This window comes from Carcharhinus amblyrhynchos, chromosome 2 (genome assembly GCF_965287045.1).
Source record: "Carcharhinus amblyrhynchos chromosome 2, sCarAmb.v2.hapA, whole genome shotgun sequence".
NCBI classification, from domain to species: Eukaryota; Metazoa; Chordata; class Chondrichthyes; order Carcharhiniformes; family Carcharhinidae; genus Carcharhinus; species Carcharhinus amblyrhynchos.
Genome location: NC_137325.1, coordinates 112,455,226 through 112,480,848, shown reverse-complemented (window position 1 = coordinate 112,480,848; position 25,623 = coordinate 112,455,226). Strand labels below are relative to the sequence as shown.

General features: G+C 39.3%; 1 long non-coding RNA gene across 1 annotated transcript; it reads left to right on the top strand.

Annotated features, from left to right (window-relative positions):
• The first annotated feature begins 10,445 nt into the window (after nt 1–10,445).
• Nucleotides 10,446–25,623, top strand: LOC145361485 (uncharacterized). The gene is made up of 3 exons (XR_013889844.1): nt 10,446–10,509; nt 10,590–10,681; nt 25,196–25,623. It is a non-coding gene; the product is annotated as an uncharacterized LOC145361485 (long non-coding RNA).

Below are 25,623 nucleotides of genomic sequence, written 5' to 3'. Positions count from 1 at the left end.
TCTGTTTCAGCAATAACAATAATTGAATAAAGTACTGCTCAAGTTTGCAATGGAACAGGAACACAATTTCCATTAATGCCCTGTGTCAATACACTTTATTTAGTGAACTCTCTGGACAGAAATCCACATCTTTGCTAACATCAAGCAGTGAGCCAGCCTCATATCCATATCATTTTGGCACCTTAACAGATAAAGAAGAGTTACTTCACCCTCAAATATAAAACTCCCATAACCTTATGTTCTGATTTATACCCACTACATTAATACATTAGTTGTTTTTTTTTTATTCTTTTGTGGGACATGGTTGTCGCTGACTGGCTAGCATCTATTACCTAACACTAGTTGCCATTGGAGGGCAGTTGAGAGTCCAACCAGCTACGGATGGAAGATTTATTTTCCTGAAGGACATAAGTAAATCAGATGGGTTTTTATGACAATTGTGATGGTTTCATGGTCATCAGTAGATTCTTAATTCTAGATATTTCTTATTTGAAGTTAAATCCCATCATCTGCCATGGTGGGATTCAAACCCAGGTCCCCAGAACATTAACATGAGATGCTGGATTAATAGTCTAGCAATAATACCACTAGGTCATTGCCTCCCCTTGTGACAAGCTTCGCTCCCTTGTACAGCATTTTCTGGAGAAACACTAGATACCCCTACCAACTCCACTGATTTAGCTCTTAATTTCCAGCAATATGTTTTCACATGCCCAATCTTATGGCAAAAGTAACATGTTGGTCCCTTTGAGTACTACTTATCATTGAATAGAATCATTACAGTGTGGAAGGAGGCCATTTGGCCCATTGCATCTCCATGGATCCTCCAACAGAGTATCTTATCCAGGCCTTATCCCGGTAACCCCAGTAATTAAACCCACTAATTCCCCTGATTTACACATCTGTGGACATTAAGAGACAATTTAGCATAGCCAATCAACCTACCCTGCACATTTTTGGATTGTGGAGGAAACTGGAGTAGCCAGCAAAAACCTACGCAGACAAAAGGAGAACATGCAAACTCCACAAAGTCACCCAAAGCCAGAGTTTAACCTGGGTCTCTGGCACTTTAAGACAGCAGTGCCACCCTGATCTCCCACCTATAATTTTTACTATTCTGAGAAGTAACTGTCTTTTTTATTTCTGTTATCCTCCCCATTGTAACTAGTATTCTATTCATTATAAATGCACTTCTGCAGCTTCTAAATGGATTTGCGAGTTAAGGTTTGCTGCCACATTCATGTTTCTGGGACAGTTCATAGTCATCAGCCATAACAGCAACCTCTCTAAGAAACTTTACTGCCTTCTAGGTGAGAACTTATTGCTAAAGGGGCACTGCTTTTTTTAAATTCTCCATGAGCAAAACTCCTTTAAGGTTTTCAAAATTCGGTCAAGTTTCATTGCTCCATGCTAAATATCAACTACAATTCAATTTTCTCAACAAATCCACAAAGTCTGATTCTGTCTCTTCCTCAGATTTCTAAACTTTTGCCTGTAAGCTTCTGAAACTAACTTATACAAATTAAGCACCGCAATCTTAACTATATCCAGAACTGGCTTGCCTGCAGAAGGCAGAGAGTGGTTGTGTATGGGTCTTTTTCTGAATGGAGGTCAGTCACCAGTGGAGTGCCCCAGGGATCTGTTCTAGGACCCTTGCTGTTTGTCATTTTCATAAATGATGAGGAAGTGGAGGGATGGGTAAGTAAGTTTGCTGATGACACGAAGGTCGGTGGTGTTGTGGATGGTCTGGAAGGATGTCAAAAGTTGCAGCAGGACATAAATAGGATGCAGGACTGGGCGGAGAAGTGGCAGATGGAGTTCAACGCGGATAAATGCGTAGTCATCCATTTTGGCAGAACCAACGGGATGAACGAGTACACTATCAAGGGCAGGAGTCTTAGTAGTGTTGAAAAGCAGAAGGATCTTGGGGTCCGGGTCCACAGGACTCTTAAATCGGCCTCGCAGGTGGAAGAGGTGGTCAAGAAGGCGTATGGTGTACTGGCCTTCATTAATCGAGGGATTGAGTTTAGGAGTCGGGAGGTAATGCTGCAACTTTATAAGACCCTTGTCAGGCTTCATTTGGAGTACTGTGCATAGTTCTGGTCGCCTCACTATAGGAAAGACGTAGAAGCTATTGAAAGGGTACAGAGGAGACTTACAAGGATGTTGCCTGGACTGGGAGGCATGCCTTATGAAGTTAGGTTGAGGGAGCTGGGTCTCTTTTCCCTGGAGAGACGAAGGTTGAGAGGCGACCTGATAGAGGTTTATAAAATGTTGAGAGGAATGGATAGGGTGGATTCTCAGAGGCTATTTCCCCGGGTTGAAATGGTCGCTACGAGAGGACACAGATTTAAGGTGCGGGGAGGAAAGTACAGGAGTGATGTTAGGGGTAAGTTTTTCACTCAGAGGGTGGTGAGTGAGTGGAATCGGCTGCCGTCAGTGGGGGTGGAGGCGAACTCGCTGGGGTCTTTTAAAAGACTTCTGGATGAGTATATGGGGTTTTATGGGATTGGGGGTTATAGATAGGTGTTGATGTGATCGGCGCAACTCATGGGCCGAAGGACCTGTTTGTGCTGTAGTGTTCTATGTTCTATATCTGCAGACAGTTCATCTGAAAGGGTTGAATAAACCTTTCTCTTTGAAATAAATTTGTCCAGCTTTCTGTCAGTCATTCTAACATTGTAGCAATTCTCTCAAATAAGATAAATACATTTAACTCCTTCACTGAATTTAAATATTCCCTGTTCATGTAATCAATGCCTTACTATGTATATTTCAAATTTTCTTGCTTCTTCTTCTCTCTGGAATTCAAGTTTTTCCCTTTTAGATTTTTCCTTTTTGCTTTCTCTTTGCCATGCAAGGCTTTCCTGCACTTCTGCTGTTTGGAATGCAAGTTTAAGTTTTCACTGTTTTTCTCAAATTCCATTTACAACTGAATCCCAACCTGTATTTCATCTAAATTATTCCTTTCTTCCCCCAGGCGCAGATGTTGAGCCAATACTCCAAATATATCTGCCTTTTTGCACATAATTTTTAAATCTATTTTATACTTCCTGTTATTGCCTTCAAATGAAACATTATTACCATAACAAGGCACACGCATATATGTCCTCTCTTTTAAGGAATGCTTCAGCTATAGACATAGCCATGTTAATTTTTCAATGCACACAGCGAAGGTTACCGTGAAATCTTGTTTAAACTCTGGTAAATCCAATTATACTCATTTCAGCCTGTGGATTTGAATCCACAAGCAGTCATTGACTTGTTATGACCCCTGTAATAACTAATAGCTCTAAAAAAGATGTATGAATTTTCAGTGACTGACTGAAAAGATCACACAAAAATATTCAAGTTTAAGACTTATACTGTAACAAACACACCAATGGCACCATTGACTAAATGCTATTTTGTATGCAATTTATATTGTAAACTAAAGAAAAAATTCCCCATTTAATATTTAGCACTATCACAAAACCTCTTGTTACAGTTATATGACATCCAGTCCTTTTAAATGGATACTTCATTCTCCAGGAACCAATCTAAAATTATTCTCAGCTCCCAATGATTTGCTTTATTTTATGGTTCCCAACGAGATAATTTCTAATCCCAAAACTGCTTTACACTGAAAGATTATACTGGAGATGACTTCCTTCTAGCCCAAGTTAGGAGTATCTTCCAGGTTCCTTTAACTCACCCCACAAAAGATTGGGAACAAAAACTGTCTGGAAACAAAAGATTGGGAACAAAAACCTTGAAAGCAACACTGAGAACCAGAACTACCTGGGATCAAAAATCTGGGAATGCAAAACTCTCTGGGGGCAGTACAGTGGCAAAATGGTTAGAATTGCTGTCTCACAGCTCCAGGGACCTGGGTTCAATTCCCAGCTTGGGTGACTGTGTGAAGTTTGCATGTTCTCCCCATGTCTGCATGGGTTTCCTCCGAGTGCACTCGTTTCCTCCCACAGTCCAAAGATGTGTGGGTTAGGTGCATTGGCCATGCTAAATTGCCCCTTAGTGTCCTGGAATGCATAGGTTAGGGGGCTTAGTGGGGTAAATACGTAGGATTACGGGGTTAGGAACTAGATAGGATTGTGTCATTGCAGACTTGATGGACTGAATGGCCTTCTTCTGCACTGTAGGGTTTCTATGATTCTATGATTTCTATTATTTAATCTGAGCCTGAACTCAGACCCATGTTTTGCATGGTGACTAATATAGGCAGATTTTTTTTCGGTTTCAGTTGCAGGATTGCTGCCTCTATAGCATTTTCTGTGTCTCTCAGATGGCTGCAGATTGACTTGTGTCTGTGAGGTTCAGTGATATCTTAAGAAAACTACAATCCAATATCATATTCATCTTCTATTGACATTTCCCCTCCCAAAGCTCAAATATCTGGGGAGATCTGTACCAGGGTGAAGGAGGATCTCACGCCACAATTGATGCACATTCTGTCTGTTCCACTGAAGGTCACAAAGCCCTCAAATTATAGATGCCTGACTCCTTACATGGAGGTACATTTCTCAATCAGCCACCCTGAGTGCTTCACTATCATCATTGATACACACTCTTTGCTCAGGTGAGGGAACACATCAGCTTCCCCAGGGATGTGGTGTCACAGGCGACCTTTAACACTCCTAATCATAGCGAATGTGCCAATTCTAAAATATATCCTGGTTCTCGCAACTCTTACATGAGCACATTGTCAAACTGCAGATATAGAGCTGCCCAAGCAAAGGGAACTATGGTGACTTGTCTTATTGCATAGCAGACTAGCTGATTTGGTAAAAGATATCTGTGGGTTTCTGGAATAAGCAAATGGCATTAAGTGTTGATAACTTTCTCTAAGAATTGTGAAGGTGGTTTACAGATCGGTCTAAAGAAATACTTGAACTTGTCCAAAGCTTCATAAGTGAAGCTTAGCAATTGAGATAGAGCTCCTGGGTAAAGTTTAGCAAAAGGCATTTGGGTATATTAATCCTGCTGGTTGGGGGTAGTCCTGGCATAGTATAATTGTCCTCTGTTATAGTCTGATTAATTGCTTTTTCTCTGTTCTTCTTCCTACAGCACGTAGATCAGGTAAAGTGGAGTTCCCATTAGTAAGCCCATTGTATGTTCCATGTGATATATAAAATAATTATTGTCCAAAACCTTCATTTATCCAAGATGGCATCAGAGGTCATATGAATATGACAAGCCACAGTTTACAAAAGTATTTCTCCACACATCCCTCTTTTCAGAGCAACATTAGGCAAATCCAGTCATTGGCATACATTATCCATAAAGAAAATGATGACACATGAATGAAAAACTATTCTAGTCTTTTCCATTTCATCTGTCTTCACATACACTTTGTACCCATAATTTTCATTTGTGTCTTAATTTGATACATGTGTGAGTGTCATTGGCTGGTTGCCTAGGATCTGCAGGGGTGACTTTGCCTCTCTAGGGGATGTCATTACCATAGCAAATGTCTCTACTATGGTAAATTACAGAATCACAGAATCATCACAGTGCAGAAGGAGACCATTCAACTCATCATGTCTATACTGGTGCACCGAAAAAGCATTCTACTTAATCCCACTCCTTGTTTTATCCATGTAACTTTGCACATTATTTCTTTTCAGGTAGCAATCCAATACCCTCTTGAATACCTCAATAAAACCTGCCTCCACTGTCCTTTCTCAGTTAGAGGACAGTTGACTTCTGGGAGTGAAGATCATTCAATTCCTTGTTCACTTGGCAAAATCTGCCTCATCAGTTATGAAGAAGTAGCTTCACCCGATGCACGTATGTCTGCAGTTGCAATGATATATCTCATTGCTCACTTTTACTGAGTGTGATGGAAGTTACACTGCTCCGCACAAGTTCCAAGTTTCCAAGAGGGCTAACTTTTGTTGAGTGCATTGAATGTTTGCACTTTGATAAGCCTTCCAATGCTCAGTTCTGGCAATAATTTGGCACTTTATCGAAGTGGAATTTGGCTTTCTTTTATCACTTTGATTTTGTCACTCCTTCCTATTACTTCTTCTGGTTTCAGAGGTTTTTAGCTGTTGGAAGAGTAGTCTGGGTGCGGTGGGACATTAGTCGCTGGACTGGTGAAGGTTTGAGGGCGGAGGGAACGTCGAAGATCTGGCAAAAGCCAAAAAGTCTTAAACCTGCCGATATAAAATTACATTGCAATTCTCCCAATGGCACGTCAATGGTGAGTCGATCATCCTGCTGGCAGGTGATGTGAAGGCCATTTGCAATTGTCCCTTATGAATGCTTATTAAAATAATCTTGCTTCACACCAGCGGGAAATCACATTGGTATCAAACCTGACTGCCAAAGCATTATGTGCACAAGGTGGTCCTTAGTTGGCAAGATATTTTGAGGTGAGTACAACAGTGTTTTCTGCCATAATGCTGTGCTGCTTGTGATGCACTGTCACCACTCTGTCCAGGCTGCTGGATGCATCGACCCTCCTGTATTGCAGTCTCAATTCAGTGCTGCGTCTGAGCTTGGGGAGTAAAGGGGTCTCCTTCTCCTTAGTGCTACACACTGCACTGTGCTGTGGGACTCATGCAACCACTGCAAAAGAGTTCCAAAATTTGACTTGGGGTGGAGTGCAAGATGAGGGAGGGTTGGGGTGGCAGCATGGCGAAGACATGGGGGTCAATGTGGAAGGAGGGCTGTGCTGCTATCTGGTGACTTCCACAATTTCACAGCCTATCATAACTTGAAAAGCAAACGGCATGAGCAGGATTTTTCTCCCTCTCCATGGTGTGTCCCACAATGGCAGGAGGCAGCACACCAATCGCTGGTGACAGGATCTTATGGCCCTGTTGCCGTTTCCCATTGAACCCACCCCTCACCACCAGGAAACCCACGGTGGAGGTGGGCCGTTGGAAGGACCGTAAGATCCCGCTGGCATGAACGGCAGCAAGATTTCGGCACATGCCAGATAAAAATAAACATGTCAGACTACATTTTCCTCTGTGATCCTTCTGGAACTTGGACAGGATAGTGGCAGAGAATTATGGAAAATTTGGACAATGTTGCCTCAATGCCTAACCTGTATATCTTTCCACCCACCATCCCACCCACCCTGCCATTCCATAGGGAATCCACTAGCCATTACTTCACCCATTACTTGCAAATGATATGTGGGGGGAGGCGGGAGAGGAATCAACCAAAATTCCAGCATATTTTGCTCCAGTTCACGTCTTGCTATTACTTCCCAATAGCATCATGGATAACGTAACATGGGCTCTTAAAAGTGGCCAGTGTTGTTTCATGGAAGGATAATGCTTTGTCATGAAACACTCATCCTTCAGTTTTATTCCCACTGATTTACCAACGTGGGCCTTTGTTCCTGCCAAGGCCTATGAGACTGCAGCGCCATCAATCTTTGGGAAACCTCTGCCCCTTCAGTGCTGTTTCTGTCTCATGCGGTGCTGCAACATTTCCCATAGGGTGGATGGTAGGTTGTTTCTTGACAGCAGGAATCTCACTAGGAGCACATCATGCATGGGAAATGATCCTCAGCACCTGCAGGCAAAAATCTACCCTGTCACTACTCCATCCTAAAAAGGAATATTATGTAATTACCTCTACGTACGTGGCCTTGGTGAACTAGCTCCACTGTCTCTGGTTTTATAAATTCTTTATTCCCACGTTTTTCCCTTGAAAAGTTGATGATTTTTATCTTGCTGTTTTCCGAGACTTCAGAAGGATTGTTGCAATTTTCGTTTGCCGGGCACTTTAGCTGCAAGGTCAAAAATAGCACAAACTAGAGAGAGAATAAAAGTTGTCTTTGCGATCTGCTATTGGGCTGATAGCCTTTGTTGTGTCCATTGCATTCAACCATTTCTTGATGTTACATGGAGTAAATTGAATTGGCTGAATGCCAGCATCTATAATGGTGGGGACCTCAGGAGGCAGCCAAGCAGAACCATCCATCATTTTACACAATCAAAATATTTTAATTTTCCTTCTTTTATTTTGCTCAAGAAGCTTTCATGAAATACCAGCAACGCGATGGTATTACAATATATGAGTATCACACAGTCACTTTCACAATTCCTGACTATGCCACAGCAGAGGGACCTGAGTGAACTACATTAAAAATGTAACCATTGCTTAGTTGTCAATGGGTTAAATTCACAGGGCAGCAGAAATTTGTTTATGTCAAGTAAGGCTGATGTGGGGAAGGATAGTTAGAACAAAGAACAAAGTATAGCACAGGAACAGGCTCTTCAGCCCTCCATATCCATGCCGATTATGATACCCTAACTAAACTAAAGAAAAATGTTCTGCCCTTACTTGGCCCATATTCCTCTATTCTCTCCCTATTCATGTAGCCATCCAGATCCTCTTAAATGTTGCTAATGTGCCTGCTTCTACCACGACCTCTGGCAGTGCATTCCAAGCACCCGTCACTCTCTGCACGAAAAACTCCCCCCGCACATCTCCCTTAAACATTCCCTCACTCACCTTTCTTTGTTTATTAGTATTATCCAAAGATAAGTTGTACTGATTGAACTATGTGGCTCTGATCATATATGATCATTATATATTCACTCCGCATCTATGTACAAATTGAAGGTGTAGATAAGAGGAAAGACATAAATATGTGATCATAAGGAACTACAATTCAAGGTTAAGGTTATGTTATTGTGTGTAGGGCAGCATGAGCCTCTTTCCTTTAAATACTTAATTTACACTGCCTACTATGATGCAGCCTCAAAACTCACAAAGAAACCATAGGAAGATCTGAATGTAGAGCAGACACATTTGGGGAAAAATGTAGTTTCATGTTTTATAACAAAATACCTAAAGAAAAATTGAGATGAAAAGAGGTAATATATTCTTCCTGTTGAAACTTCAAATAGTATTCAACAAATGCGAGGATAAATCTATGATTTTACACACACTGAATTTCTGATTCAACTATGTCATAACCTCCAAACTCACCAGGGTCAGATTGTGGAGAGGTATTGGAAAATCCCATTCAGAAGTTCCAAGATCAGGCTGTGCAAGGTAATTGCCCAGAAGTTCAACTTCCTCTGGGTAATTGTGATTTAAATCACAAACTTCGAATGGCTCAAAATATGTTACACAAGTAGTTAACCAGGAAAGATTAGAAGAATTACAGCCACTTCTAACTTTTGGGTAGCTATTGTACAACCCCAGTCCAATCACCTCCCACAACCACACCCCCACACCCCGCAATGTAACACCCGCCATCCCCAAGCTCCTCATGGGATTTCCCTGCCCCAGATGCCTGCCAACCCTATCCACCCACCTGACCAAAGGAGGCCAAAACCCCTACTTCATCCAAATTCCCCATACCCGACACCACTCAGCAGGCCTGACCCACTCCAGCCCCACCACTGCCCAACCCTGCAGGTCTGACCCCACCCCAACCAGTTATGTCCTGATCTCCACACAACATGACCTTCCCTCTACCTGAGGTCTGACCTAACATTATCCCCTCCTGAGGTTTCATCCATCCCTGATCTGTCCAGATCCACCTCCATCAATAACCGACCCTTTTCACCCACCCCATGTGGTCTGCCCACCCTCATCCCCTAAGTTCCAAACTCCTCAAGGACCTTTAAATTTCATGGGACCTTTAACTTACTCGGTTTACAGCAGTTTGTTCCACAAAGAGGAGCATGTCCTCCTTTAACCTGATGGAGCTGCACTTCAACGAGTGCAGCACCTGCATCACACCCAACCTACGTCGGAAGGTCAGGCGAGACAGGCTCAGAAAAAAATTCCAATGCTTCCAATCTAAAATTTTTTTCATTAAGTTTAAGTCCTCTGTCCTCACCCTTCTCTATCTCTAACTTTCTTCAATGCTTACACACCTGTCTCTCCATTAACTTTCCATTCCTCTGAGCCAACCTATATTCATCTGACAATTTGCACTGGAATTCACTGCCTAAATATCTCTGCTCTCCATCTCATTCTCCTCCAATTAAACCCTCCTTAAATTCCATCACTTCAGCTAAACTATTGGTCATCCCATCTAGTTCTCCCTCTTTGACTTGCCATCCATTTTTTTTCAGACTGTGCTTCTTTGAAGCACTGTAGATAATTTTTCTATGATAAAGATGATACGTAAATTCAGGATGCTTTTGTTCTTACATGGTAGGATGGATTGAAACACATATAAATTGTATCATAACTGTGTGGGATGCAGATTTGAGTTGTCTCACCACTAGCTTTCCTGTTATAGCCAGTAGAGATAGATAGGATTGTCTTGTTACTCATCATTGAGTTGTATAGACTTGTTATCCTCTTGACCACAGTTGGTGTGCCAGTCAGAAAGACCAGAGAACTGGGGAGAGTATATACAAATTTAATGCTGTTACAGTAAAAATAAAGCACAAGAATACAAATTTTAAAAAATTTTAATGCAATGTTATCTTAATTTGCCATATCTGTTTTTTCACATAGATCCATGATTCTGTTGGGATTGATTTTCAAGGAAGAAATAATATTTGTCCATATTTCCCACTGGTAGGTAAAAGATGGTCTACAGGAAACCTTAAGTTAATTGCTCTTTGATTGCAAGGAACTTGACTTAATTTTATTATCAGCCCCAAATAGGGTCCCACTCAGCACCACATACAGCACAAAGTGAGCGTAACGTGGACAGAGTTCCTAGTGCCCCAGGTGCTGTTAATTTAAGGTGAGATATTTACTAATCAATACAAAACAATCTTGATTATAGAAAATGCTGATAAGTTTTTGCTTCTACCACTTTTAGATAGCTTCAGTGAAGTTATATGCTTAAATAATCAAGAATTCAAGCAACACTTAATGGTTAATAAATATTCCATGATTTAAAAGTGATTGGAGTTCATTATGAAGTTATTACGCAAGTAAATGATACTGAGGCTTGGTATAAATCCAGTATCAAATTGTTAGTATAATGTGCGCCTCCGTGACTGTCTGCAGTATAACTCCAGCCTTCACCAATACTTCTGTCCCTCTCAGAGCCAAGGATTTGAGTGTAATTTCATAGTATGTCAGCTGGAGTCCATAAAATGCAAATGGTGTCTCTTCAATTTCCTTATGAACATCATCCAATAGTGCTATCAAGAACTGATAGACATATAACAATACTGATGTGCATTTAGTTGGAATAGGTAAGTCACACAAACTTTGGGCTCCATTTCCACCTAAACTTACAGAAATATTACATAGGCCTAGGTGTCTTACCTGCACAGTTATACGCTGAATTGTATTTAAAGCCATTATTACAGGGAATATGATATGAATGGTGCAAATTAAATAGCGCTGTTTAATTGGCACTTCACTGGTTTGCTCAATGGTACACAACAGCATTAAGTGATATTATTATGCATTACACTGAACTATTAGCCTTCTGAAATTTATTGGAATATGTTAGGAGATTTGTGTATGCCAAACTGAAGAGTAGCATAATCTAAATAAGGAACTTCTTAGTAGCCTGTTTACGTTGACTTAATATATTAATATTAATAATTAACTAGATCACTTGATATGTCAGAAGCACTGTATTCAAGAACATAAGTTGATACTGGTGCGTAGCAAAACATAAAGTTAAGCACACAGTTTTTCAGTCATCGCATCCTCCTCAGAAAGCATCTGCTGGAAATAGTCAGTTAATCTATTTTGCTCAGATAAGCATGTTTTCTCGTGAGTTCTCACTAAAAGGGGGTTAAAATTGATGAAATACCCCTCAAACCTGCTTCTTTCCCAACTTGCACTTAATACAGCTTTATTTAAAGTCACTATGCTGGTACAATCTCTGCTTGAGATATAAATTTTGTAAGTTTTTCATATCAGAATCTCAGTTGAAGGATTTTTAATTCTTGGTTAAATATTGCAAGTATAGCTGGGCATTATCACATGTATAGGGAAAGTCTGTTTCCTAGTTGCAAAGATAGTCGTTCAATTGTCTAATCCTTTTGTTAAAAAAAAGTGTCTGTCATATGTGCCAAGATGTTTCATACTTAGTCCTCTTTTACATTTTGGAGGACTTGATCTGACTAAATCGTTATACAAGTCACACTAGAGTCCAAGTCCCAACTCTTAATCTTTATGACTGTGTAATTTATGCACAATGTAACTTGGCGTGAAGCAGCAATCACCTGTTTTCAGATTAGTTATAGACTTCCTGACAAAAGTAGCAGCTTTTTGCTACTTAATTATTTACTCGGACATTCATTAGGCATTGCAATATGGTAACAGCTTCCACCTTGTTTTAAAGTTTCTTAATGATTTCAAAAATGCTTCTCTCCACAGGTGAAAAAGTGAGTGAGTCTGTAGTGTATGTATGCAATGAGGATGGGTGATCACTGCTAAACTTAACAGCACTGCCTACATCCCAATAATATTTTTAATGTGAATCTACATTTATTTGACAGGAGTAATTGATAAATATTTTCTTGACTATCCAACAAGTGTAATGACCTTTACCATCAAACATAATTGCATTATATTCATTGGATTTCTGTAACTTATTAGAATTCTAGCTGACCTGAGATTAGGTTCATTTGTGCAGTTAAATACTCTAGAAACCTGGTAGAAAGTTATGAAAAGTCAAATAGCATGGCACTATTTAAATTTGTGAGGGTAACGATCTAGCTATAACTCAAATTGAGATACATTCCAAAGTCAGTTTAAAGGCACTTATTATGACTAAAATCATCTATTAGTGAAAGCAACTTGGGGCTGAACTTGTAGGCCCAGACGGGGCAAGCAGCTAAATGTGTAGGTGGGATTCCATTCCTTCCCCTGTACATTTTCCCTCCCTGCCTACCTTGCTTCAGCTGCAGCCACGAACTGTCCTATCGAAGGGTTTCAACTCCACACTGGTACCCAGCTTTCAAGGGCATTCTTATTGTAAATTTTAAAATTTTGGAATGCCCCCTCTTTCATTCTCACTTATCTTAAAAAGTTTTTAAATGCTGAAGAGTCTCCTATTTGCCCTCCAGCTTTGACAGCCTGCCATTATCCTTAATGAGACAATGAGCCTCTGGCCACTAATTGGCCAATTCAGGGAAAATCACAACTAGCTCCCCATGCAGTACAAACTCCAGTTTGATGCTGACAGCGGGGTCCTGAATCCTGCAGGGAAATTCTGCCTTGAGCACCAAATATCCACATAAGGTGAAGCTTTATTGGTCCCTCACTCAGGACTAATCTTAACAAAGTATACAGGGTCATTGAGAGATTCTCTGTTTAACACGCCAACTTCAGGCACTTGTGCCACTCCGAACGGATCTAGGGATTCTACTAGATAGTCCAAAAGATGTTGTCATGCGCCGCCCACCCATCAGAAATAATTTATCTTGCTGTCTGCAGTTCTTTTCATAAGGATGACGCTTTGAAATGATTGTGAAAGAAAAATAGATTTGTTCTGACCAGGCCATGATCCCAGCCTAGACCCTCATGTGGATTCCCCTTCCATCCGCTATCCTGGCACTCTCCCAGCATCAAAAAACAGGAACTCTCAGAGTAGATATTCTATGATTACACCTTCTCCTGCATTAATAACTTTGGTGGGGTGACTGGAAGCTCTACTCCCTGCTAATCGTACAGGAACCTTGAGAGACAGTCCAAAGTTATTAGGTTAGGTGGATTAGCCATGATAAATGCGAGGAGTTAGGAGGATAGGACAGAGGGGACGCCTATGTGGGATGTTCTTTCAGAGAGTCAAATGGCCTCTTTCGGCACTTTAGGGGTTCTGTGGTAAGGTGGAGAACCAGCATATTTGGGTTCTGGCCTAATTTGCAATACTTCCAGTGCATTCCTAACAAGTTTGGAATGCACTGGAAGGGTTACAGATATATAGCTGTTCAATTTATCTGCAGCAGAAGAAACTGTGTCCATTATATATTAAATGTGCCAGCATTCCATCTTCAAATGTATTGTAAACTCCTATATCAGACTTCATCAATGAGGAACCTATTTTAAAACTTTCAACATTTATCTGTAGTATCTGTTATACCTGTAGGTGGTATCAAAACAAGGATTCACTTCATATATTGTTAAATAACATATTGAAAAGTTTTGAAAAATTCCAGTTGTCTGTGCATGCACTTGCGGTTCTGCCATGGAGTCACTATGCTGATATAATTAGGACCATCTGAATGTACATTATAATGTGTTTTAATCATTTACTCAGTAATATGTTTCCTATACTTCCTTCCCACACAATCTCCCAATTTGACTGATTTTATTTCTGGCCTTGCTGAACACATCAGCTCCCAACCACTGTTGGTTGATGCTCCAACTGCTGATCTAATTTACTGACCCCAAACTGATCTCATGACCAAACATGACTTTCTAACATTTCTGCTGTTCCAGTAGCTGCTGCCCAGCCAACAGTTTAGATGATCTCTGACCTGTTGGCTATCAATGCAACCTTTCTCTTCCTTCTCAGGGTATTGCTGTAAGATCTAATGGCTCCTTTTCTCACTCCTCCAATGTGCCACCCCCATCAATTGTAATGGGCAGGATTTTCCGGCCGCATGCGCCCTAAGACTGGAAATTCCTGCCCAAGCGCAATGGCCCTTCGGTTGGTTCACCAAATTTTCTGTCCGCCTGCTACAATTCCCTAGGTGGGTGGGATGGGAGAATTCTGCCCAATATCTGTGCCTGTTGTCAAACCATTTGTCTCAGCCAATTGTGCTGCCTGGCAGTCTTTCTCCAAGAAAGGCTTTTGTATTTTTTTTAGATTCATGGGATGTGGGCTTTGCTAGCTAGGCCAACATTCATTATCTATTCCTAATTGCTGTGGTGAGCTGCCCTCTTGAACTGCTGCAGTCCATGTGATGTAGGCACTGTAGCTGTAAACAACTGAGGGGCTTTCTAGGCCAGGTAAGGATAGCAGATTTCCTTCGCTGAAGGGAATAGAATGGGCACACTAACATCAGTACCAATCCTGTATTTGTTCATAGACATCATTCAGTGCAGGGTGAGGGTCAATGCTCTCTAGCCCCATTACCAGAGCAGAGGTAAATTTCAGGGCATTGGATCACAACAAGCATTGGTGTGGGAAAGTGCAGGTTCAAAGGATTTGGAGGGAATAAACATAGTCATTGGTGGGAAAGAGAGAAATTGGGAGACAGATGGAGAGACTAGGGACAGAGATACCGAAGGACTACAGAAACAGGTATTGGAGAACCAGGAGGGAAAGTTTTTGTACAAAGGTTGGATTTTTGCCATGACAGAATGTTTCTCCAGATGGCTCATGGACCCTGAAATTGCAAGTCCTGCCCCCAAACGGCACTTCCAATTTTCATGGAGGAGGTTCATATTACACATATGCAGGTTTCAGGAATTCAAATTGGATTTTGGTAACCTAAAAGTCCAAGACCCAAATTGTGCAGAATAACCCAGCTAAAGGCTGGTCTAAAGTTTATGCATTTCTTTGTTTGTGCTATAGACTTTTTGAAGTGGGACTATGAATTCCAATTCTTGTTGTTACAAGGGATTGTACACTCAAATGAGATGTTTGTTATTATAAAGTCTTATGTAATTGAAGAAATGTAAATGTACTCAACCTCTTTTATGAAGAGGGTGTTTTTCAATGCAGTGGTCTTCAATAGACAGAATTTTAATTTATAAACCTTTATTTTATATCATCTCTGCACTGTTCCTGGGGTCTGCTCATGGTGCATACAGTATGATAGCTGTAAGGGCAAAGAGTGGTGCATGAGGGGGTGTCATGGGTTGCCATGAGTCGGCACTAAGATTGCCAACTCTTCCTTAAAACAAGCTATATTGCCCAGGCAACCTGGTATTGCCCAGTCCATGTCGCACAATAGCTTATCCATGTTGTTCTGCAAAATGGTTCCAGTTAGCCCAATTTTAACCTTGCACTTCAGGGACTCCAAAGCCTGTGTGATCTGAGCTTTAGGATTCTTTACCTTATGGGCTTCATCTACAAACACTGTAGAACATTCAAAACAATTGATATCATCCAGACAGAGGTGAACTGTTTCACAGGTTGTCAGGGCAATCTCACACTTCCTCCATCGAACACAACTGAGAGTATGGTCTTTTTGGGGAGGTACAGGAGCATAGTTTGACATGGAGGGAAAGGGAGCTATGGGGGCGGGAACATTGGCATAGGTATGGGGGCTATTGGTGGTGGTCACACGAGTATAGGTTGCCATGAAAGGTATGAGTGGACAGGGTTAATACAAAGACACAGGTTGGCATGGTGGGTATGAAGAATTATGGGGGTGGAACAGAACACGAGATGGCATGGGTTGACCTGGATGATGATGCATGTAGAGTTTGTATATGTGGGAGGGGGTGGAGGGAAGGAGGCTGGTGGAGGGACGTAAGGGCTAGAGAGATGCTTAATGTTTTTCTTTATTTAAAAATTTTTGGTCACAGTGTTGGAGGTCAAGACAGGTCAAGTACCCAACCACCTCCACATCAGCATCACCCTCACTCCTTCCAGGATTGCCCGACCCAACTTCTATATATTCCATACTCCCAGAACAAAACTCCAATGCATGGACAGCCTTTTCAAAAGTCAGATCCCTAACTTTGTGCACCCAACTTGCAAATGAAACTTAAGCCAAAGACAGATATTGAGAGAAGATACGAGAAGTATTTGAACATCAAAGAATCACACACAGAGGGGTCAGTAAATAAATAAATTGGCGGAAAAGATGAAAGATTGAGCAAACAGGGTGAGAAAGGAAATGTTTTGGAATAGAGAAACAGATGGGAAAACTGGAGTAGATGGGACAGCCAGATAGGCAGACATCTGTAGACAATGAGAGAGAGATTGGACGGCTGGATAAACCATAAGTAGGTGGACAGAGACAGTGAAACAGTTAAAAGGATACACAGAGAAATTATGACAACATACAAAAGATCAAACCAAGAGAGGATTCACCATGAGCAAAATTATTTGAAAGCTACTAATGTATTATTAAAATTAATATATTTCCTTATCTGTAAATTCTGTACAGACTTATCAATGTTGACTACGTGCATTCCCTGCTATATTGTAATTACCTCTGTAAGTGAGACCATTAGAAGTTTCCCATGGAGAACACTTACTTGTCTTATTTCCACAGTCTCCACCTCTATTTACATCCTTGTTGTCTGAGGGTTGCTAATCCTGTTTCCATTATGTCATGACATCATAATGGAGTAAGTAGGAAAAAGCAGGCCCCAAGTCAGTATGCACCTTTAGTATTATTAAACACTCCAACCATACGAGCTAACCAGACTTCAAGAGCATCTAGGGAATGGGCAATAAATGCTCACTAAGCCAGGAAAGCCCACATTTCTTGAATGACTAAAAGCTACAACTCTGAAATTACCCTATTAAAAGATAATCTTCTATTATGTATGCAGTTACAGGTTTTGGCCATCAAGTGGCATTGTGAAGCAGATTTGTCAATTCTAATCCAAGAACTTTGATCTGCCATTTTAATTTGTAACTGAAATATTTAACGTCCAAAACAAAAGAGTTATGCATATAACAATAATCTGATTAATTTTTAAGAAGCAAAAAAGAATTAGAAGAAATGTTTTAATTAAATTATCTTTTGTCCAACCTGCTGAGATTTTCCAGCATTTTCTGTTTTTGTTGTGTGACATGGGAGACCATGGATGCCAATGCCCTCTTAGGGAATTATACCCAAAAAGAGACAAAGAGAGAGAATACCTCTATTAAAGTTTTTCTCCTGAAGGCATCAGCTGTTCTAAAAGCTTGAGCTCTGATTTGATATTTTTGACCAATGTGGTGTCACTCTAGAATTGGACTGTGAATTTTAAGCACATGATGACTGCTTGAATTTTTTTAAGGTTGGAATATTTTTCTTCAGCTTCTAGTAGTTCCTGCTCTGTTGTTTTCAAGTTTATTTGAACAAAGCTAGTACATAAATTTCAAAATCTTTATTGAGGAAAAATTTATATTGACTGTTTATAGAGGAACCGAGAAATAATTATGCTGTATTTTATACACACCAGTTGTAGCTATTGTTTTAATTTGCATTTATTACAGTTTGAAATGAAATAATTATCTCCATTGGTTGCCAGTTAGCAAGGACTTAAGTGAATTCATCCACTAGCAGGATAGTGGTTCTAACTGCAAGCAACTGAGGCGGTACAGAGGCACGCATAGTGATTCTTTCACATTTGATTCCTTTTCAAAGAAAATAGCCAGGTTAATTTTGTTAAATATAAATAAAGCATTTTGAGAGAAACAGAAAGAACACATTGATAAGAAAGGGGAAAATAAAAGAAAGGGAGGAGGAGGAAAATATTTTGGAGATTGAAGAGACGTCATGTCTCTTAATCCTCAGGGGTAGTGAGTGGAATTTGTAAGTTAAAGATAATGAACCAACAGCAAAACAAGGGGAGGAAAAACATACCGTCATTGAGTGTGTAGTTTCAAGTGAAAGAAATGGTATGGCGCTGCACATGAAAGATTGGCAGGAGAGGGAAGGAATGGTAAGAGGCTGAAGAGATAAGGGCATGATAGAAGTGAGAATGTTTGGAAATATAAGATCAACTGGAGGAAGGAATAAAAGGAGAACCACTCAAAGGGATAATTTTCCTACATCTGCAAGCCAATTTGCACCCTTACAGTTATTGATGGTTCTTTTCCATGCCACCCATTACGTCCTGCCCATAAGGAAAGAACAAGGAATAGAAAAAGAAACGGAAGAGAAATATGAAAAAAAGACTTGGGGAAAGAAAAGCAGAAGAAAGAGACAGAAACAGAAGGGGAGAGACAGCGCAAAACAGGACAAAAAAAAGGCAGGAAACTGAATCCTCCATCATACCATGTGGAATATCACAAAAGATTGATTGATTTGTGTTGGACACACAGATGTCTGTTAGCACTCCAGTTTGGCAAATGCAACAAAATCAAATAAGGTACCAGTGTCCAGTCAGGAAGGTAAAAACATGCTGAAAGCTGTGTAAGAATCTAAAAGAACAATATTCAAAATATTGCATTTCAAGGGAAATATGTTCTAACCTGCTTTCTTCAATACCTGTACCTGTGATTATCGACAAAGTCAGGCAGTAAGTCTCTGCTATGTATCCTCCACTATATTGATAGTGTATTACACCAGCATTTCTAAGGAAACATACTCCAAAACTAATCTGATCACACACCTGCAGCCAGGAACCTAGAGCAATAGCCTGAAGTTCACACAAATGAAGTGGGAGAATATGCTGGAAAACTTCAACCTGCTTTCCAAATTGAAACTTCATAAAGAGTGAATTTGTATCATCTAAGGAACTTACAAACCCACTGGCTATGAAAAACGATTGACGTTCAACTGTTGTTTGGTTAATTCTAGATGAATTCAAGCTGAATTCAAGTCTGTGAGTTGCTCCAATTCAGGTTGAGAACATGATGATTTTTCTCCAAAATAATTCATCTTCAGAGTATGTTAAACAAAGTCTTTTTTCATGCATGGTTCATGTTTATTACTAATACACACCAAGCACTTTCACACACCTTTTTTTTATCTCAGTGATTGATTATTTGGTTTTTCTACACATTTTGATTTTTTTGCAACATTTAAAACATTCCAGTCTTCATAAAAGCAATGACTTTCTTTATTTCACATTAGTTTCAATAAAATGTCAGTTGTATGAATGTACAAATATTTCAAAATGATCCAAATATTGGAATTTAAAGAAAGCTGCATGAATTGACATTTTTTTGGAATAAGAGTTTAATAAAAGTTAATTGTTCAATTCTGTGTGGCTTCATGCATTATTCCAAAGTGGATTATACATTTTAACTAATAAGAGCAACATCTGTAGTGTCCAACACTACAGTTTCAACTTGCATATGACATTTAAGTTGTAAATACACTTAAAGTTGTGGGATGTTATTAAGAGTGTGTGTGAATAAAAACACTGGGAGTGCTTGTAAAACAGTTTCAGGCCTATTGTAGGGGAGGAATAATGGATTTCTCAGAAGCCGTTTTGATTTTATGCATGTGCAGTGCCATTGTGAAGTTGTAGCATTGTGCAGCTTTCAGTGACATCATTTATCATTTCAACACCTCACCCCACCCCTCCCCCCCAAAAAATCACACACAAAACACTTTTATCAGGACTTGCTTATGTTTCTTGCAAACACTGAGACAGAACCAATGATAAACTACAATGGAGTTTTGTCACTTACTGTGACATGCAGAAGATTGGCAGATTTATGCAACTATTGGTACTAGTCTTACTTTTCAGGAATAATATAGTGCTATTGGTTATTTGTTTAGTGTTTGATGCTTAAACCATGTGAACCCTGAAAGCAGATCATCAACAGCAGACTTTATTCAAGGATTAGAAATAATGTTATCACTAGAATAAAACGTTGGTACCATACACAAACCCTACTCTATTGGAAAGGGCAAAGTCTTTAAAGTCATGTTGTCCAGTTTGCTTTCATCCAGGCTGCTTCAAAACTGAGAAACCTAATGGTTAATATTGTGTTTCATTTAAGCACAAAGTGCATAGAATTCTTTCTTAACTGCTGCAATTTTGTTTGGCCTTTCACTATTTTTCAAACTAAATTATTCTGTGCAATATGGTGGACAATAAGGACAAAATCTTGATTCACTCCAACTTATCAGTCACAATTAATCAATCTTAACAATGGAAATAATGATGTGTTCAAAGAATCTGAAAGCTCTAGGTCATTTCTAGGGCAGCCTTCTTGTTTCTTTTTAGCTTATAGCTTTTAGAAAAGTACCGTTTTCTAAAATCTGATGAAAGAAAAAACTGTAATCCCAGCCATGGTTAATTGTTAGTAAACCGCAACATAAATTCGTGAAACTGGTTCATATCCAAATTCTAGCTATAGTTTACATTTCTGTGCCTTCATGAGAAGCTTATTGTAACATTTCCAATTCCAATGCTAGCAAAAGGGCTAACCTGCAGCTTGAGCTGGTTACACGCTTTAGTTAAGTGCTCCCACCCACTGCCTTTGGGTCTGTGCAAGGTCTGTGACCTGTTTAGAATTTTCAAGTGAAATGTCATGTTGCCCCTCCCAAATGGGAGTTTCTGCTCTCATTTGATCAACAAAAAACGATTGGGGACGGTAAAATCTGTGTCTCTGTATTGTAATGTGGAAAAGTTCACAAAAATGCACCATGCAAAAAAGCTAATATTTATTATATTACCAGTGAAATTCCCATAAAACTTTAAACACAGTATTTATCCCTTTTAAAACTGCAATATAAATATTTAAATGTACAGCAAATGCAAGAAAATGTAAAATGCAAGATTTTAAATGTTTTCCATTGTGAAGATGTATTTTATTACCTTTAGATGATAATTCATATGATTATGACATGATTATTCTGTATATTTGAAAATTGTCACGCAATTTATATTTCAATGTTATTATCCAGTTGTTAAGTGTATATGTTTGATGTATATATGAAAAGGTAATCTTAACCTTGAGGAAGAAATGTTGCATGCTACATAAAATCATTTATTTTCTAATTAGTAGAAAAGGGAACTAACCAAAAACCATATAGCATCAGCCAAGACTGTATTGAATCTCCAAGATACCATATCAACAAAAACAAATTAACTTAGTAAAGGACATACGAACAGGAACAATTATTGTATCTGTTCTTATTCTTAAAAGAAAGGTGGCCAAAATTGCTAAGTGGAGTAAACTTGGCATCCTTTGAATCCACCGCTGCTGTTTTGTTTATTTTCAGTTTATCAAAACATTTATTTTATAAATTGGAAATTTAATGAAGGTGACTAAGTGTTTCAGTGATGCTTTTAATACACAAAGCAAAACAGGTGTGAGGAGATCATGAAGGAATAGAATACACAGATTTGGAAATTGAAATTTGCCCAGATTCTTTCAGGACTTAACAAAATTTTGTAATCATTAGTGGATTATGAAGGATCTTCCTGGTGAGTGAATAAGTTAAGTTTTCCTTACTACATAAAAAGGTACTGAATAATTTTGTTTAAATAAACTGCAACTGAGCAGCTGATCAGTTCAGATGGCCATTTGGATTGGAAGCTGCATCCTGAAGTGGTTTGTATCTGCCTGAACTGAGCTCCATTATTGCAGAAACCACTGCATCTTTTATGAAATGTCTGTTCAGACTTTCTTCTGCCAACACTAGATACTAGCCCATACAAAATAGCTAAGTAGATTGATATGCTGTTGTATTGGTTACATTTGCACTGAAGACAAAAATGGCAGTTGTATTGCAAGAGGGCTGTAAACCAACTCTGATGGCATGAACCACATTTGACATACATAAATAAGGCCACTGCATTAACATCATGAGATTGCCTAATGTTCTGCCAACACAGTGGTTAGCACTGCTGCCTCACAGCCCCAGGGACCTAGATTTGATTCCTGGCTTGGATCATTGTATGTGTGGAGTTTACACATTCTCCCCATTCTGTGTGGATTTCCTCCGGATGCTCTGGTTTCCTCCCACAGTCTGAAAGACATGCTGGTTAGGTGCATTGACCTGAACAGATGCCAGACTGTGGTAACTAGGGGAATTTCACAGTAACTTCATTGCAGTATTACTAATAAATAAATAAACTTCAGTAAACAAATCTTTCATCCCATTCTTAAATTTTCCATTCTTTATTCCCACCCTTCTTGACATTCACTAGAAAACTTTATTAGTGATAACATATCAAATTTGAGGACATCATTTTAGACCTAAACTATTGTTATGATTAGGTCTTAGCACTAAAGCGAACATAATACCTTATAATATCATATAGGAACATTAAGGGTTGGAATGTCACTATTTTAATGAAATTTGCCTCGGTCTCTGCTTAGAACAGAATGTCACTCTAATCAGTTCAATTCTGTGCATTAATCTGTAAAACGGTTTTCACTTAGATAGCATGTTGCCTCAAAGTGCTTCATGCAAGAGGAATTGCTTTCAAAGTAATTTCACTTGTTGGTTTAGAAGCAAAGATGGCATATAATTTGTACACAGCAAGGTCCCACAAATAAAGAACCAGTTCACCTGTTTTGGTGATGTCGAGTGAGTGGTGACAGCTGGTTCACTACTGTTATCAGTGCCCTGAAATATTTTTTGCAAAGAGTGCATGGGCTTTAGTTTATTGTATAATTTTTTTTTGAAAGCGAAATCTGACCATTTTTCATTCCCTGACTGTTGCATTGAAACATCAGTCTGATGTGCCCAAGAGTTGGAGTGGGGCTTCAATATATAAGCTTCTTATTCAGAGGTGAGATTTCCACCACTGAGCCCAGATGAAGTGACAATAAATATATATTATATTTCTGTGTACAAATTTGGGTCTGCTGTAGTTACCTTCTTGGGTTCTTTTTCTCTTGAATATGGTGTGAGCATCTTAATTTTATGAAAATTGATTCACAATGATTCAGTTACAGGCATGTAAGTAATCCCCTATGATCTGAACCAGACAAAAGTATCTTCTGTTATTCTTCTATCACTCTGAAAGAAAACTGAGCAAATAAAGTAAGCCAGGGTTTGGAACTAATCATGTTACAGCAAGCAACCATAAAGGGTAAAAGTTGTGATCAGCATGTGATGATTAATTCAATCAGTACAAAATACCTTTGTTTGATGGTTAAAACCAGTAGAGAGCGTGTTACATTTACAGTGGTTCACCATATTTGACTTAAGCAAGATGTATTCTAATTATCCTCAAGTTTAAAACTTTTCACTTCAGCTAAGGCCCTCAATACTTTACCCATAACGAACTCTAATTTCTCTTGCAGCCTTCATGATTCAAAAACTTGTGATTTTGGCGCGGGTGGATGAAAGCTTTCCATCATACTGCATGTGAGATGCTTACCTAAAGAAGCGAATATGTGTTTAGGAGGTCGTCTTTGTGTAAAACGACTTGCATTTTGCACATTAGTCACCAATCGTCTGATGGATTTGCGTTACACTAAAATCCTGTTAGATAATTAACAATAATGGCGCTCGTTTACGTTTTGCATTTTTTGCCTTTAACATAAATTGACTATACAATGGAGGGCAATGGAATTCTGAAACGATTTCACTCAAGACCAAGGCCTATGTAACCCAAGAAGAGGAAGTTCCCTGGTGGGCTGTGAGCCATTCCTCACTTGCGGAACAAGCAGCTTGTCTCGCTTTTTTTTGTCGACCGTTTTAAAACAAAAGATGACAAAGCACAAGATTCACTTTAAACGCTACCGCTTGTAAGTAGACGAGTGAAAGCAATTAGCCATTACTTTATGAATCAGGATTAGTGGAACACTCATGAAACTATCCGAGGTCTCTGACACCACTACTGCCAGGTATTTCTGTACTTCCATCATGAGACATCATTCTTTGATTACAGTGGCCTCTAGCTTTACATTTAGAGCAAGTTTATAGTGTGGATTTTGCCTTCTTATTGCGCTACATTAAGATAATTCAATATTTTGTCCACCAGTTTATACTCAGATTGTTTATCAGAAGACTCAACTGAGTTTGAAATTAAAACACAAGACAAAGGCTATGACATTTTATTATTTGAACTTTGTTAAAAGTAACGAAGCATTTCTGTGATTCCGGCCGCTTTTTAAGTGTTGATTTTTTTGGATAGGATCGTCTGCTCCAAATAAATCCTTTCTAACATTCAGAAATATTTTGCACACTGTTGTTGATTAGAGAGCATTATGTGTGAGACGGTATAACTTTGTATTGTCCCCTCGCGTCACTTAGAAGGCACGTGCCTGTGTCCAGCCTCACCTACAGTGTAACCATAGCCTCTTGTCATCCAATAATCACTTCTGTCCAATTTAAGTTGGATCCAATAAACAGTGCTTTCCATACGTTGTATTTCCATCTTTCCATACATTGGTTTATCTTAATCTTATTCCTGAAAAAATCTGAAAGAATGGCAAATTACATCTTCTAGACAGCGTGGAATAACCAAAAAAAACTCATCTCTGCAATGTGATTGTGGTCCGTGTTTCCTTTTAATCTAAAATAAATATTGAGCATTTTCACTGGCAAATGACCTGTGTTACACGAGTTACTTTTGTGATCAGTGCCAAATTCATTTAAAAAGATATTTTAAATTGAGTTTTTTTTAAAATGCTGGTACTGGATAAGAAACGTTGTTGATGCACACACACATACACGTTGTAAGCTACTTCCCAGTTATTCAAAAAACCGCTGGCTGATGATTTCTTTCTACTTTTATTTGTTCACAGATCTTCTGATAACACGTGTTGATGAATAAGCACCACGGTGCTGGAAACCCACCTCTCCCACTCCAACCTATAGGCTTATAGTAACAAGGGAATTGTTAATCGAGCAGTCAATGCCAAGAAGAGCCGTTTTGGTGGATTTAACTAAGAAATATAGGCGCACGATGTCCAGCACAAACCATGGAATTTTGCGACACTTAATAAAAATCAATGTTGTCTTCCTCGCCATGTTGTTTTCTGTACACCCTGAAGTTCACAATAGGATCGGCATAATGGTCGTGTTGAAATAAGTACAACCTCCAGTTATGTTGTAGTTGCATTCTTTTATCCCCAACTCCTAAATTAAATATTTAAAATTAAAACTTTAATGAACTAAACATTAGTTACTAAAAATTCAAAGGGTACTCTATTAAGGAAAGGCCTTCAACGCG